Here is a 14,722-nt window from a genome sequence, read left to right on the forward strand (position 1 = left end):
GACTATCAATATGTTGGAATTTCCAAGTAATAAAAAATCCTCACTTTGAAATTTCGGGTTGGAGATGCATGAAGTAGAAATGAATCCTGTGGATTAGGTGAGCTAGGTTGACCAAGAACCTAATCTGAAAGGGAGAAATGAGCAAAAAACTTATCCTTAGTTGTGCTCTCTTTGACAGTGATTTATAATAGATTAAATGAACAAATATGTCAATATTGTTAGTTTTCAAACAGAATTTACTAAAGCTTGTCCTTGTCATTGTTGTCTAGATTAGGCCCTGAGTTGGAAATGTCAAACCTATACACTTTTGTACAATAAATAATTACCTTTCTCTAAGAATTTTCAATTCAAACAAGGATACAAACTCTTGTTATCAAAACTACTATGCAGTTTAAAGATCTTTAAACTAAAAAAATCTTTTGTTTGTACATCATATATTTTAGCAATTTAAGATTCCAATCAAGGTGGAAAATCAAGGATAAGGAGATGTAGTGAATACAAGAAGTATTATGTTTTTCTTTATAGCAAATGCACTTTGAATATAAATCCATCTTTTCTACTTTCCGAAACAAAAAGGTTACTAGTGAACCCGTACCCCATGTGTACCACTTTTTATGATGAATCATTATTGCGCTTAAGCAGAGTGTTTTATACTTGTGCATTTCTTTCATTTTTTTCTTCATGATTGTTTTACCAATATGTATTACATTAAAATACAAGTAACTCTTATGTGTTACCTTCAAATAAGTGTACCGAAATCAGACTTCATATTTGTAGTTTTTATTAAGAGATATTGACATGTACCAGCACTTGAGAACCATGAACTTTGTTTCATGCCTAAATAGTGTCCCAGCACAAAAATAGTCAATTTTGCTTTTGCTTTCTTCTCGCTACATCTAGTGAAACTTTAAAAGGGGTTACCACTGAAAAGAAATCAAGGAAAAATGATAACAATGCCTTTGATAATTGCAATATGTTACATTATGTAAATGCATGAAAATATACATGTATTTTAGCCACATCGTATGGAAGTACATAAAGCTCCTCTTGATGAGAAATATTCTTACATGTACATATAATTGTGCGCAAAATCAGGCAAAAATAGAGGTTGGGTGGTTATCCCTGTCCCAGGTTTTTACTGGTTTTTAAGCCACCTAGTCAGTACTGGTTGAATGAAATTTTGCAAACAGTATTTCTGCCTTACATTATAAAAAGTTAATACAATAAATATATATTATATTTTAGTGTTCTGAAATGTTATTCTTAAAATATCTCTATCAGCTGTCTTAATCTCTAAAACAATTCAAATTTATCTTTAATAAAACATAACAAATTTTACAAAAATGTAGTACAGTGTACTTCATAAGCACATCTTTGTTTCAATAACTGTTAATAACAGGTAAAAGTAAGAGTAGAATAGGTTACTTTTCACCCGGCTGACAGGTGGTCATTGTTAAAACATCCCCTCATAACCAGGAATATCATTAAAGTGGTTTGAAGTGTTGAGTTTCAAACAATAAATTAAAGTCATTTCATGTACTGGACAAAACTTCTAAAAACAGAAACTGGAAAGTTTACTAATGATATTGCTTTAGAGCTTCTCCCATGTATGGTTTCTAGTTACCTGATGATTTATAATGATGTCTGGACCCCCATTTCAAAATATCTGGATCCATCCCTGTATGTTGATTTATTTATGAGCAATTAATGTCACACTGTAAAGTATATAACAAATTTGATACATGTATTACTATATTACAAATATCATAATTTCATGTATGAAATCTTTAATTAATACTGTGCTGCATATGCCAGTAACCATAGTTAAAGTACATGCACATGTATTTTTGTAGTTTTCAGTATAAATTTCCTGTTCACAGACACACAAATGTAAACTGCAAATTTTGCTAAAACATATGACAACTGTTCTACACTAGCAATGTTTACAGTAAACCTATCACCAGTTCTGAAAATTTTAAATCATTGTGTACATTGGAAGTATATGAACAAACTTATGTATATCTTCACTTACCTAATACATTGTACATGTATGAATGTCCCTGAAAATCAGATCCTAGGAAAGGTCTACTTTGATATTGATATTCATCATATTTTCAATCCACTTTCATGGACATAGAATTTCTAACCTAATTGACTGTGTCCTTCATGTGTCATGAAAATCCTGCATCTAACTTTAAGATCTGCATTCTAAATGTATATCTTGACAATACACTAAAAAGAACCATATTGATAATCAATTATGACTTACATATATATGGATATAATACATATATACATTCCATACTGAATATTACATGCCAACATCTGTATCACATGCAGTATCAACACCAGACTCCTATGTCAACCCACTTACGGCTATTGGTCGCGGGGTGATTTAGGTCGAGGATTGATACCGCATCAGATACAGATTGCATGTCATGTTCATTAAAACATATATTTTAATTATACTTCAAGTGTGTTCTGTGTAGAATGTGACATATAAATAAGGTATGCAATATACATAGGTCTAGGGGTGTGATATAGGGTATGCAATGTAGGTCTAGAGATGTGATATAGGGTGTGTAATATAGGTCTAAGGGTGTGATATATGGTATGCCATATAGGTCTAAGGGTGGGATATAGGGTATGACATATATGTGTAGGTCTAGGAGAGTATATGCAGTATATGATGCGCATATCATCATGTATGACTAAGGGTGCGATATAGTCCAGCGATGTGATATAGTGTATGTGATATACATGTAGGTCTAAGGGTGTGATATACAGTATGCCATATAGGTCTAGGGGTGTGATATACATTTGTACAGCATATAATATAGGTCTAGGCTTGTATTTAGGGTATGATATAGGATATGCAATATAGGGCTAATGATGTGATATACAGTATGCGATATAGGTCTAGGCCTAGGAGTGCAATATAGAGTATTTAAATCACAGGTCAGCCGAAATGATGATGATTGAAAATTTGAGAATGGGGCAATTTCTAATACAATCAAAATGTAATCAAATCATTTTTAACATATTTAGGAAAATTTTCAGCAGGAATGTGATAAGCGTGGACTCTTTATGCTCTTAAAGTTTGTTTGGCTACATATAAATACCTAATTTCTACTAGATATCCCTCTTTTTGATAGATCAAGATCAACTACTGAATGTGATAAATATGCCACATAGCCTCATTTCATCCCAATCTAATTCAGATTAGATTTTAATTGCTCCCCCTTTTTTATTTGTCGCATGACTTCATGTGACATAGAAAAAAGGGGGAGCAATTAAGATCTAATTTTAATCATATTGCCTTTCATTCTTACCTTTGAAACATACATTTTGTTTATGTTTCTGTGTTGAAATCATATTAATTTATTAATTCCATGATTCGAATGTTTATTTTATAGTTTAAATACTTCATACTGTTTGCTACATGTACATTTGTATGTTTATTCATGTACATGTACACATTGCTTGCATTTTAAATTCCTGGGATCAAATCAAACACACATGATATATATATAGGATTTACTTGTATTTAACAGTACAATGTGTATCAAATATATAACAATAGTTAATTCAGGAAAAAAAATATCCAATAAAATTCCGAATTTATATGTAACTTCCTTTATAGAAGTCCTTGACCTTTCAAAACCACATAACCATATTTTATTGGTTACTTTCAATAAACAGATATCCCCATTTCTAATTATAGCAACATATAAAGTTTTCCAAAGACATAGATTTTGAAATTACTAACGAAGATGGATAAGTCAAACTTATTTCAAGGAACTTATTGTGGTTTATTCAAAATCAATGAACTCAAGTCTGTTTCACCAAATCAATTATTTCTGAAAAAAAAAGAAAAAAATAAACACTTAAGAAGCATAATTATTTGATTTTAAATAAATAAAATTTAAAAAAAAATACAAACAAAGTATTAGGTCATACTTAATTTTAATTTTCTTAAAACAAATTTCTGTAGAAGTTAAAAACAGACATATGCATTAAAAAAAATTCTTCTTTAAATATATATTGCTAATATAGGTCTAGGCTTGTATTTAGGGTATGATATAGGATATGCAATATAGGGCTAATGATGTGATATACAGTATGCGATATAGGTCTAGGCCTAGGAGTGCAATATAGAGTATTTAAATCACAGGTCAGCCGAAATGATGATGATTGAAAATTTGAGAATGGGGCAATTTCTAATACAATCAAAATGTAATCAAATCATTTTTAACATATTTAGGAAAATTTTCAGCAGGAATGTGATAAGCGTGGACTCTTTATGCTCTTAAAGTTTGTTTGGCTACATATAAATACCTAATTTCTACTAGATATCCCTCTTTTTGATAGATCAAGATCAACTACTGAATGTGATAAATATGCCACATAGCCTCATTTCATCCCAATCTAATTCAGATTAGATTTTAATTGCTCCCCCTTTTTTATTTGTCGCATGACTTCATGTGACATAGAAAAAAGGGGGAGCAATTAAGATCTAATTTTAATCATATTGCCTTTCATTCTTACCTTTGAAACATACATTTTGTTTATGTTTCTGTGTTGAAATCATATTAATTTATTAATTCCATGATTCGAATGTTTATTTTATAGTTTAAATACTTCATACTGTTTGCTACATGTACATTTGTATGTTTATTCATGTACATGTACACATTGCTTGCATTTTAAATTCCTGGGATCAAATCAAACACACATGATATATATATAGGATTTACTTGTATTTAACAGTACAATGTGTATCAAATATATAACAATAGTTAATTCAGGAAAAAAAATATCCAATAAAATTCCGAATTTATATGTAACTTCCTTTATAGAAGTCCTTGACCTTTCAAAACCACATAACCATATTTTATTGGTTACTTTCAATAAACAGATATCCCCATTTCTAATTATAGCAACATATAAAGTTTTCCAAAGACATAGATTTTGAAATTACTAACGAAGATGGATAAGTCAAACTTATTTCAAGGAACTTATTGTGGTTTATTCAAAATCAATGAACTCAAGTCTGTTTCACCAAATCAATTATTTCTGAAAAAAAAAGAAAAAAATAAACACTTAAGAAGCATAATTATTTGATTTTAAATAAATAAAATTTAAAAAAAAATACAAACAAAGTATTAGGTCATACTTAATTTTAATTTTCTTAAAACAAATTTCTGTAGAAGTTAAAAACAGACATATGCATTAAAAAAAATTCTTCTTTAAATATATATTGCTTACATTTCAGTTTAAGAGTGCCTTCCAGAAGATCATTATTAAATTCGTCAACTGTGAGTTCATATTTGTCCAAACTTTTATTTTATTTTCCTCCAGTTTTAGGATTCCAATATAAAATCTGTAAAATAGTAATTTAACATGTATTAAGTACTATATTTATAATTATTGAATGAAAAATTAAAAACATAAAATGCAACTGATATAATGTACCAACAAAAGCGATTCTAAAATAACTTAAAATACTAAACAAAAATTAAAAGCATAAAATACAACTAAAACAATGCTTTAACCAAATCCATTCTGAAATAATTGAAAAAGCACACAAAAGTTTATAATAATGCTCCCCCCATTAGGTTAAAGCAAAATATATAGCTTAGTGTTAATAAATAAGCAAACTTTTAAATAAAGAATAAAGTCTTTAATTCCACATGTATTTATTGTTAAAAGTTTTTTATATCTTCAGTAGTTTAAATATTATTGTTGTCACATTTAGTGGCATTAACAACACCAAGGACAGTCATTCTCAAAAGTGTTGAAGGATGAAATGAAGATTCTCTATGATTTAGTGATGTCTTGTGCAACATATGTACCACACAATTGACAATTTTATTCAGATGAAATTCCTGTTTTGATTTGGTCTCATCGTTAACAAAATATGATTCACTTGAAAGCCATGTTTTTACTTTTGTATGTTTGCGTGTAAAATTGGATTCTATAATTCCAACCAAAGCCAAACAGAAAAAAATATTAATTAACAAAAATCATAGAGAAAAAAAGTTTATAACTTGTGAAACTCAAATATTGAAAACATCTTTATTTAATTAATTATTTCAAAATCATAACAAACTGGCCATGACTACCTCATAATGATGTTGAAATTAATTTTCAGTTGATATTTTGCAATATTTAATATAAGGACAGTCATTCTCAAAAGTGTTGAAGGATGAAATGAAGATTCTCTATGATTTAGTGATGTCTTGTGCAACATATGTACCACACAATTGACAATTTTATTCAGATGAAATTCCTGTTTTGATTTGGTCTCATCGTTAACAAAATATGATTCACTTGAAAGCCATGTTTTTACTTTTGTATGTTTGCGTGTAAAATTGGATTCTATAATTCCAACCAAAGCCAAACAGAAAAAAATATTAATTAACAAAAATCATAGAGAAAAAAAGTTTATAACTTGTGAAACTCAAATATTGAAAACATCTTTATTTAATTAATTATTTCAAAATCATAACAAACTGGCCATGACTACCTCATAATGATGTTGAAATTAATTTTCAGTTGATATTTTGCAATATTAAAATTTTCAGTCATTATGAAACCTAAAATAGTGCTGTTAAAAAACAATTATTGCACATCCTAGCAGTCAAACTTATTTGATTATATTTAATTCCTTCAAATTTGGTTTCAATACAAATTATATGAAATATAAGTGAAATTCATGTACATACTTCATGTTATGGAAAGGTTTACTTTGACAGAAATGAAAAAAAACCTTCACTAAAATGTATAGTTGTTAGAATGGTTTGGACCAACATGCACACCATAGAATCAAGGAGTGGTAGTTTTTACCCTGAATATCTTCCGAGATTTCAGGTACTGTAATACTTTTCCGTGGTAAACAATTGGGTTATTTTCCTCATCATCCCGTACATGTATAATATATTTTCCTTGTAAAAAGTAGGTGGTTTATGTTGGTTTACAGAGTCTGAGGAAGATGGTTCTGATACAGGATGAGCCAATGGTTTTGATGGAGGTTCTATTGATGATGGTGGATAATCTGAAGCAGAGTCTGAGGAAGATGGTTCTGATACAGGATGAGCCAATGGTTTTGATGGAGGTTCTATTGATGATGGTGGATAATCTGAAGCTGATGATGAATTGCATGATATTTTTAATGAATGATGTGATGGAACATGTGGTTGTATCTCCATTAATTCACTTGACTGACAATTGTTATTTATGTTGAGTTCTGAGTTTTCAAGTAAAATTAGCTCTTTTACATTTTTTACCAATTGGTTTAAATCAGCCCCTTTTCGAAAAATGAGTTTGTCGACTTTTTGCTTCTCTATGTCTTCTCTATGTCTTCTCTATGTCTTCTCTATGTCTTCTCTATGTCTTTTCTGTAAGTAATTTGTTGTTTAACAGCTAAAATTTTGTCCTTTTTATAAGTTAATGTATTCAAAAAATCTTCTACTTCTCTTTCTGACTTCCATTTGCCACCCATTTTTGAAATTGCCTGATTGAGTAAACAAGTTTGGACATTATTTTTTTTTTTAATTTGGCTTCTTTTTCCTCAATTCTCTTTTTCAAAATTGAACCCCTCTCTAACTGTAAGGTAAAAAATTCCCTTATATCTTTTTGCCTCAATTTTTCACCATTTCTTCTTGCTGTTTCTATAATTTTTGCTTTGTCATGTTTTGTCTCTAACCACTCTAAAGTTTTATTATTACGCAGCATAAGTTTGGCATTTATAGATGTTACATTGATATTGGTGGAAACAGTTTTTTGTCTATCGAGTTGTCCAAACATCCTTTCCATGGTTATGTTAGTTGCAAAGCAGCTTTCACTTTCCTGTAATTTTTTCAGGGTTGGTTGATAATATTTTCCAAAAATTTGAAAAAAAACTTCCGACATTTTAACAACATAGCTGCAGTAACATCTTTAATGACTTCAAAAACAATTGAGCTGCATTCTTCCTTTAAAAATGCCATCTGATATACTGGTGTATCATATTTCTCATCATTAAATAAATCATAATCATTGTTCAAAATAATTTCTGGACTTTTAGTAATTTTTTCCAATTCTTCAACAAATGTATTAAATATAGGACCCATTTCAAGTATGGGTAAATCCTTTGATGCCATTGAAAAATAAGGAGCTGTAATTTTAGTATTAATAATTCCCAGTGCCAAAAGAATGGAGTTGATAATATCATTTTCTAGAAGTTGAAGTATGGACTGTTTCAACAAATTTGGTTTTGATCCACATGAGTAGCCGGTAATAAAACTTTTTATATTCTCCCTCAAGTAATAAACTCCACAAGCATTGTTAAAAAATGCATTAAAACGGTTTCCCTTCAAATTCATTATAGGTATATTGGAAATTCCACTCTCCACCATAAACTGTTGAAACAAAACAGGTTCCCCTACCTTTTCATTATATAAAAGTTTTGAAACGCATACTAATAAGTTCTTGGTAAAAGATTCTCCTTGCTTATTGAGTAAACCTGGAAATTTCAAATTATGTTTTTGCTCAATGTTTCTTGAATTTTTTTCAGCAATTTCATAAAATTGAATCAGTACATGTATTGAACATTGAAATTGATTTAGGTCCAGTGCTAATTCATCATCTATATTCTCATTTTTCATTTCATAAATAAGTCTATTAGCCTTTAGTTCGGTGTTACTTCTATCAGTCATACAATTAGTGATTTTCGATAAAAACTTTTCTTTATCATTGACCATATCAACAGTAGCACCTACATAGTTTTCAGCAGATCAACTAGCTATTTCCTTAATTCCTGTGAAAATCAATTTATATATCACAGGATATTGTATAATTAAATAAACTTGATAATATATTTTGGATGGGTACATTGTGAGACAAGCAGCTCATAAAACATTCACTAACTGCAAAACAGTAACCCTGACTCAAATAATCACTGTTTAAGTTAACCCACATACCAAAAAAACACTGGCAGAGCAGGACATGCTTACACTTCCGGAGCATCTGATGTCTACATTGTGTATGTAAAACATCTTTGTTTTCACATGTCAATCATTTTTTTTGGATTTTGAAACAACTGAATTGTCTAAATGTTGACACTTAGGTATTTTTAAACCAATATTTCTCAGAGTATTTTTCAAAAACTTATTTTTGGATTTTTGTCATTTACCTGGTCTATCTTTGTATAGTCTCTCTTTGTATACCCTTAACCTCAAGGAACACCTTTAAACTTTTCAAATGTTTTGATAATTCCAAAAGAAATATTACCAAATGTATATTCTCCATTGCTAGTATTAATCTTCGCACCATAATAATGATGGCCTTGCTTGGTTGTGGCATCTTTGAGAAGGGTTATATTTTCATTCTCATCTATGACTTCCTCTATCTGCATATCACACACTATCTTTGCTTCCCTCATCATGTTATGAATGGATGAAATGGATGGTAAAGGATAAATGGTATGGCCGGTGAAAATCTGGATTATTGAACTGATGATTGATGATATGTTTTGGATGGGTACATTGTGAGACAAGCAGCTCATAACACATTCACGAATTTTTACAGAATATGGATTTCCTGGTTTATTTTCTTTCAGTGGTTCAAAATTCTCTGCTTTAATTTCATTAATCAATATGTCCATGTCTTCCTTTTCATTATCATAAAAATTTGCCAATAACTAATTTCATCTTTTAACGAGTTTACTAAATTTCTAAAAGTATTGCATTGAGTTCCTCTTTCTTCTTGTGATGGTGCCTTTTTCACTGATTTGTGTTGATGTGGTTTTCATCTTTTTGGTAATATTTTTTAGTTTTAAAAAATCTAGTTCTTTAGTTACTTTCTTTAGTTTTAAAACCTTTCTCTTCAATTTTTCTTTTCATTTCCCAATTGTATGATTTGGGTGTTGACTTTCTTCTTCAGTGCTAATATTTCTGTAGGTTGTACTGCTTTCCTATTACGAGTGCAAGAAGTCGCTAATATTATTAGCGACTGAAAAAGGGGTCCTATAAAAAAATAAAAGGGGACTATCAATTGCTTACCTTTTTTTGTTCAAATTTTACGCAAAATTACTCAAATTTCCTTGACATAGGTGTTGGGTTCCGGCGGTTGGAACACCTCCCATTTATACCACTCTGTGTTATATTTTTAACGGACCGCAAATTTAAAAAAAAATATCATCAAATTCAAAAATGGAAACAGGAAGAAGATCCGCACTATAGATATTTACTATAAGTGTTAACGGCCTCGCATTTCAAACTGCGTTTTATTTTTGCTATTTTTAAATATTTATTCAACGTCAATTTCATACATATCAATACGCGTTTTTTTTCAAAGGAGGGATGTAAATTTCTTAATTTTGAGATATAGTTATCTGAATAACTCTCTGTAAATTAATGGTACTTTAAGTACCAATGTTACGGGGTTCGATAATATTTTACATATACATGTCAAACATTTAACAATAACTTCATTTAAAATTTTCTACTTAAATACAAAATACTCATTCACGCGTTTCAGTCACGTCGGCGTACCCGGAAGAGATCACCTACGTTCACCGATATTTTAAAGTTATATCCAGCACTGTTCGTTGCTTATTGCATGCGTGTTAGTTGCTTATTTCGCCTGACAACAAATATTCTTGCATTACACTCATCATCAGAAAGTCCACAAAATGATTTGATAATCACACGGTTGAAATAAATCATTCTAGTTCGTAATCTGTTTGTCTATCCGTCTTTGCGTTTTGAACGTTAAAATATTTTACTCGGCAATCTTCTAGGAAAAGGACCCTTATTTTTGATGGTACCAATGCTTTATTGAAAATGGAAAATTTTACTGAATTCAGAACTCGGTATTGCAGTATGTTTGTTTAAAGAAATTCTTAGCCATAAATGGGTTAGCTTGTTTAAGTTATTAAAACTTCTCTCCACTGAGATAAGCTCCATATTTAAACCTTTAGAACAAAGGTTTTAAATTGGAAAGCTGAAAGTCGAAATGCCTAATTATCTACTTTATGAGACCTCTTCATGTACTCAAACTAAATCATTGCCAATATTGATGAAAATACTTTAAAAATCACTTCCTGAAACTACTCTTTTTAACTAAGACATTTAAATTCTTAATTTAGTGTTCAGTAAACTTAAATTACCGTACTTTTTTTCGATTGGCTACATTGGATTTACACGTTCCTATATATTTCGTTTTAAAACCACCGTAAATTTATTTAGTAAATGGCAGTGTTACCAAAATGAGGCGCCTTTTAGCCCTCTTATCACTGCTCTTTGTTGGGTTGCGATATACAGAAGCGGCAACTTGCGTCGCTTCAAGTGGTACTTTGCAAGTAAATGCGGGTGCATCTTGTGATATTACGGCACCGCTAAAAGGACTTACCGAAATAAAAGTCTATGGAACGATATATTTCAAAGGGACACCTGGGACTACCCCACCATCTCTAGAGGCAACAAATATATACGTATACTCTAATGGGAGGATTCTTGCCAATGAAAACGGGTACCCGGCAGCTCATGGTCCCGGGAAGGGATCCCCCTCGGGCTCTGGAGGTAAGCGTTTCATTATCGCAAAATATTTACTAAAATTACGGTAACTGTTAATGGTTAAGTCTTACTAAACCAAAGAATCGCCACCTATTCTCATATTCCTCATAATAAGTTAAAATCCCGACTCAAAAATATTATACATCCAAAAAAGGCGGTACATCTAGATGCCAATATGTAGTTCTTGGTGAAGATTCCTCAAACTTTTTATGAGCAACTCGGCGGGTGTTTCTAGAAAAGCTGAGGACGCTTACCCTACCGGTGCACCTGTTCAATGCTCCTAGTATTAGTGAAGTTTGAGTTTCTCATTCACATCAGTTACTTTGCATGTATTATTTTGTGTGTCTGTTTTCTATGTCTGGTCCTTGTCCTTGGATCACATTCTTTTGATTTCCGCTAGAATGTTGGTTCCCTTGATAAATCTTGTAATCGAAGCAAATTAGTATTCCTTGTTCTATGGAACAGTGTAAAAAGATCATAACAGGCAAAGTATCAAATTTTATATATATATATACAAACGTCTCAGAATGTGACGACTCTATTCGATACACTGCTCCATCGGATCAAATTGATACAGGGAAGATATGTAAACGTATAGAAAAGTCTGAAAAATCCCCAACGATGTTAGAACTGTCAAATTTGCGATGCAAATTTTTGGTCGTTCCCTCCGCGGGACTCGAACTCGTACCGCTGTGACATCTACGGCAACACCGCCTGCACAAAGTCGCGCGCCCTAGACCACTCGGCCAGCTCGGCTATAAAATATAGCTAAAAAATGTGACTGATTTTGCAATATTGCAAAGTGATTTTTTAATATTACAAATTCATTTTCTAATATTACAAATTCAATTTGTAATATTAAAAAATGTGTGATTTTTTATAATATTGCTAAATCAGGAATTTGTAATATTGGAAAATGAATTTTTAATATTACGAAGTGAATTTCTAATATTTCAAAAATGATTTTGTGATATTAAAAATTCATATTCTAATATTACAAAATATTGATTTTTGTCCACTTGCCATAGCCCACCTCAATAATGTAAACAAAAACACATAACATTCCGATGTGTGTCAGCTGTTTTCATTCATTTCAGTGGCGTGAATGAACATCAATTTTATATTTAATAAAAATATCTATGTTATTTTTTTAGAAAAGTTTTAGTTTATTCCACAAAATCAATTACACATACAATCGGTGGCATTCGTCACCGGCCACGGGCGCCATCATGTATGAAACCAAACAATAACAATCGTCAATGAATGAAACATTGTACCTGTCCATAAGTGAATACTGTGACCTAATAATGCAAACAACTATTGCCATATTCAACATCATTCTACTTAATTCGCCCTTTCCTTCGTTATATAAAATACAAAGCAAAGTTTCACCAGCGACCATTTCAACTGACATATAAAGCTAGCGTAAGCCAGCACTCCACAGTATTGTAGAACTGCCTAATTTTGGTCTTGTAATCTGATGTTTTGTAACATTTATCACTTTAAAAAATTGTCAAGCATCTGTAAATCTATATATCTAGAAATAGCTCAAGCCAAGGCCTTCAGGATGCAGTAAAAATTTTCTGGAAAAAAATTACCCACAGCATATAGGGTTACCATAGAAACCATGCAAAAATATGCGAAAATTTGCAAAAAAGTTCATAAAATCAGGTTTAAAAATATCAAATTTCCCGCAAAATATCTGAAATTTTTATTTCAATCCCTGAAACTGTTCAAACTTTTCCCTTCAAAAACCCCTTCCTCATATGGGCATCGCCGGTTAGATTTTGAGCTATTTCACTTTGTAATCCACTTATTAAATTTAGCATGGTAAAAAATTGACTTACTTTCACTTTCACAATGAAGTCAAATTGTCATTGAAAAAAAGCCCCTTCAACATTGAAAATATATAAAACATTGCAAAATACTTTTAAAAGTCCCTTTTTCAGAAAATGTTTTATCAACAATAGATTCTTCATTTTTAATCACTATAGCAACCACCGGTTTCCATTTCTGTCATTTTTCATCTCTAGCCAAAAGTGCGAAACTAAACTAAACTGTGGAGTGCTGGCTTAAGTGTACAGCCAAATATGGACAAATATGGCGCATGCATCTATGGTAACCGTAATAGGACACGAAAATGTAAAATCAAAGTGCTGAGACACTGAGTCAAGGAAGACCTCATAAATATTCATGTAACCAAATTGCAAGCTAAATAAACCAATCAAAAACTAAGTTATTTTATAGAGAACCATCTGTTTTAATGAAATGAATATTAATACTGCTTGTTTATTAATGTATTTTTGGATCTTCTTTTTTATTATTGTTTTGGATATTTCTGGCTTTGTACGTTTATGTCCTCAAATTTCTTGACACTTTACACCTAGACCAGCATTTCTTCAAAAATATTATATCCACTGTGAATCACTGACTATCAATATAAGTTGGAATTTCCAAGTAATAAAAAATCCTCACTTTGAAATTTCGGGTTGGAGATGCATGAAGTAGAAATGAATCCTGTGGATTAGGTGAGCTAGGTTGACCCAGGACCTAATCTGAAAGGGAGAAATGAGCAAATACAGAAGCGGCAACTTGCGTCGCTTCAAGTGGTACTTTGCAAGTAAATGCGGGTGCATCTTGTGATATTACGGCACCGCTAAAAGGACTTACCGAAATAAAAGTCTATGGAACGATATATTTCAAAGGGACACCTGGGACTACCCCACCATCTCTAGAGGCAACAAATATATACGTATACTCTAATGGGAGGATTCTTGCCAATGAAAACGGGTACCCGGCAGCTCATGGTCCCGGGAAGGGATCCCCCTCGGGCTCTGGAGGTAAGCGTTTCATTATCGCAAAATATTTACTAAAATTACGGTAACTGTTAATGGTTAAGTCTTACTAAACCAAAGAATCGCCACCTATTCTCATATTCCTCATAATAAGTTAAAATCCCGACTCAAAAATATTATACATCCAAAAAAGGCGGTACATCTAGATGCCAATATGTAGTTCTTGGTGAAGATTCCTCAAACTTTTTATGAGCAACTCGGCGGGTGTTTCTAGAAAAGCTGAGGACGCTTACCCTACCGGTGCACCTGTTCAATGCTCCTAGTATTAGTGAAGTTTGAGTTTCTCATTCACATCAGTTACTTTGCATG

At 31.3% G+C, this 14,722-nt stretch overlaps 1 protein-coding gene and 1 long non-coding RNA gene across 3 annotated transcripts in view; one reads left to right on the forward strand and one right to left on the reverse strand.

Annotated features, from left to right (window-relative positions):
• Nucleotides 1–758: 758 nt before the first annotated feature.
• LOC148627957 (uncharacterized) lies at nt 759–10,304 on the reverse strand. 2 transcript variants are annotated; one of them, XR_015922060.1, is made up of 6 exons: nt 10,044–10,304; nt 5,269–5,383; nt 3,333–5,076; nt 2,033–2,232; nt 1,625–1,715; nt 759–923 (listed from the first exon to the last, which is right to left on the reverse strand). It is a non-coding gene; the product is annotated as an uncharacterized LOC148627957 (long non-coding RNA). The 2 variants fall into 2 exon arrangements; XR_015922062.1 differs by lacking the exon at nt 3,333–5,076 and having other exon boundaries at nt 10,044–10,266.
• A 3,836-nt stretch (nt 10,305–14,140) lies between these two features.
• Nucleotides 14,141–14,722, forward strand: part of LOC148627958 (uncharacterized) — a 166,940-nt gene continuing 166,358 nt past the window's right edge. The window contains exon 1 of the mRNA XM_088582284.1: nt 14,141–14,398. The gene's annotated coding sequence lies outside the window, so the exon portion shown is untranslated. The remainder of the gene's footprint in view (nt 14,399–14,722) is intronic.

Source organism: Perna viridis, chromosome 1 (genome assembly GCF_037379345.1).
Source record: "Perna viridis isolate PV_CMFRI_1.1 ecotype Kerala chromosome 1, ASM3737934v1, whole genome shotgun sequence".
NCBI lineage: Eukaryota > Metazoa > Mollusca > Bivalvia > Mytilida > Mytilidae > Perna > Perna viridis.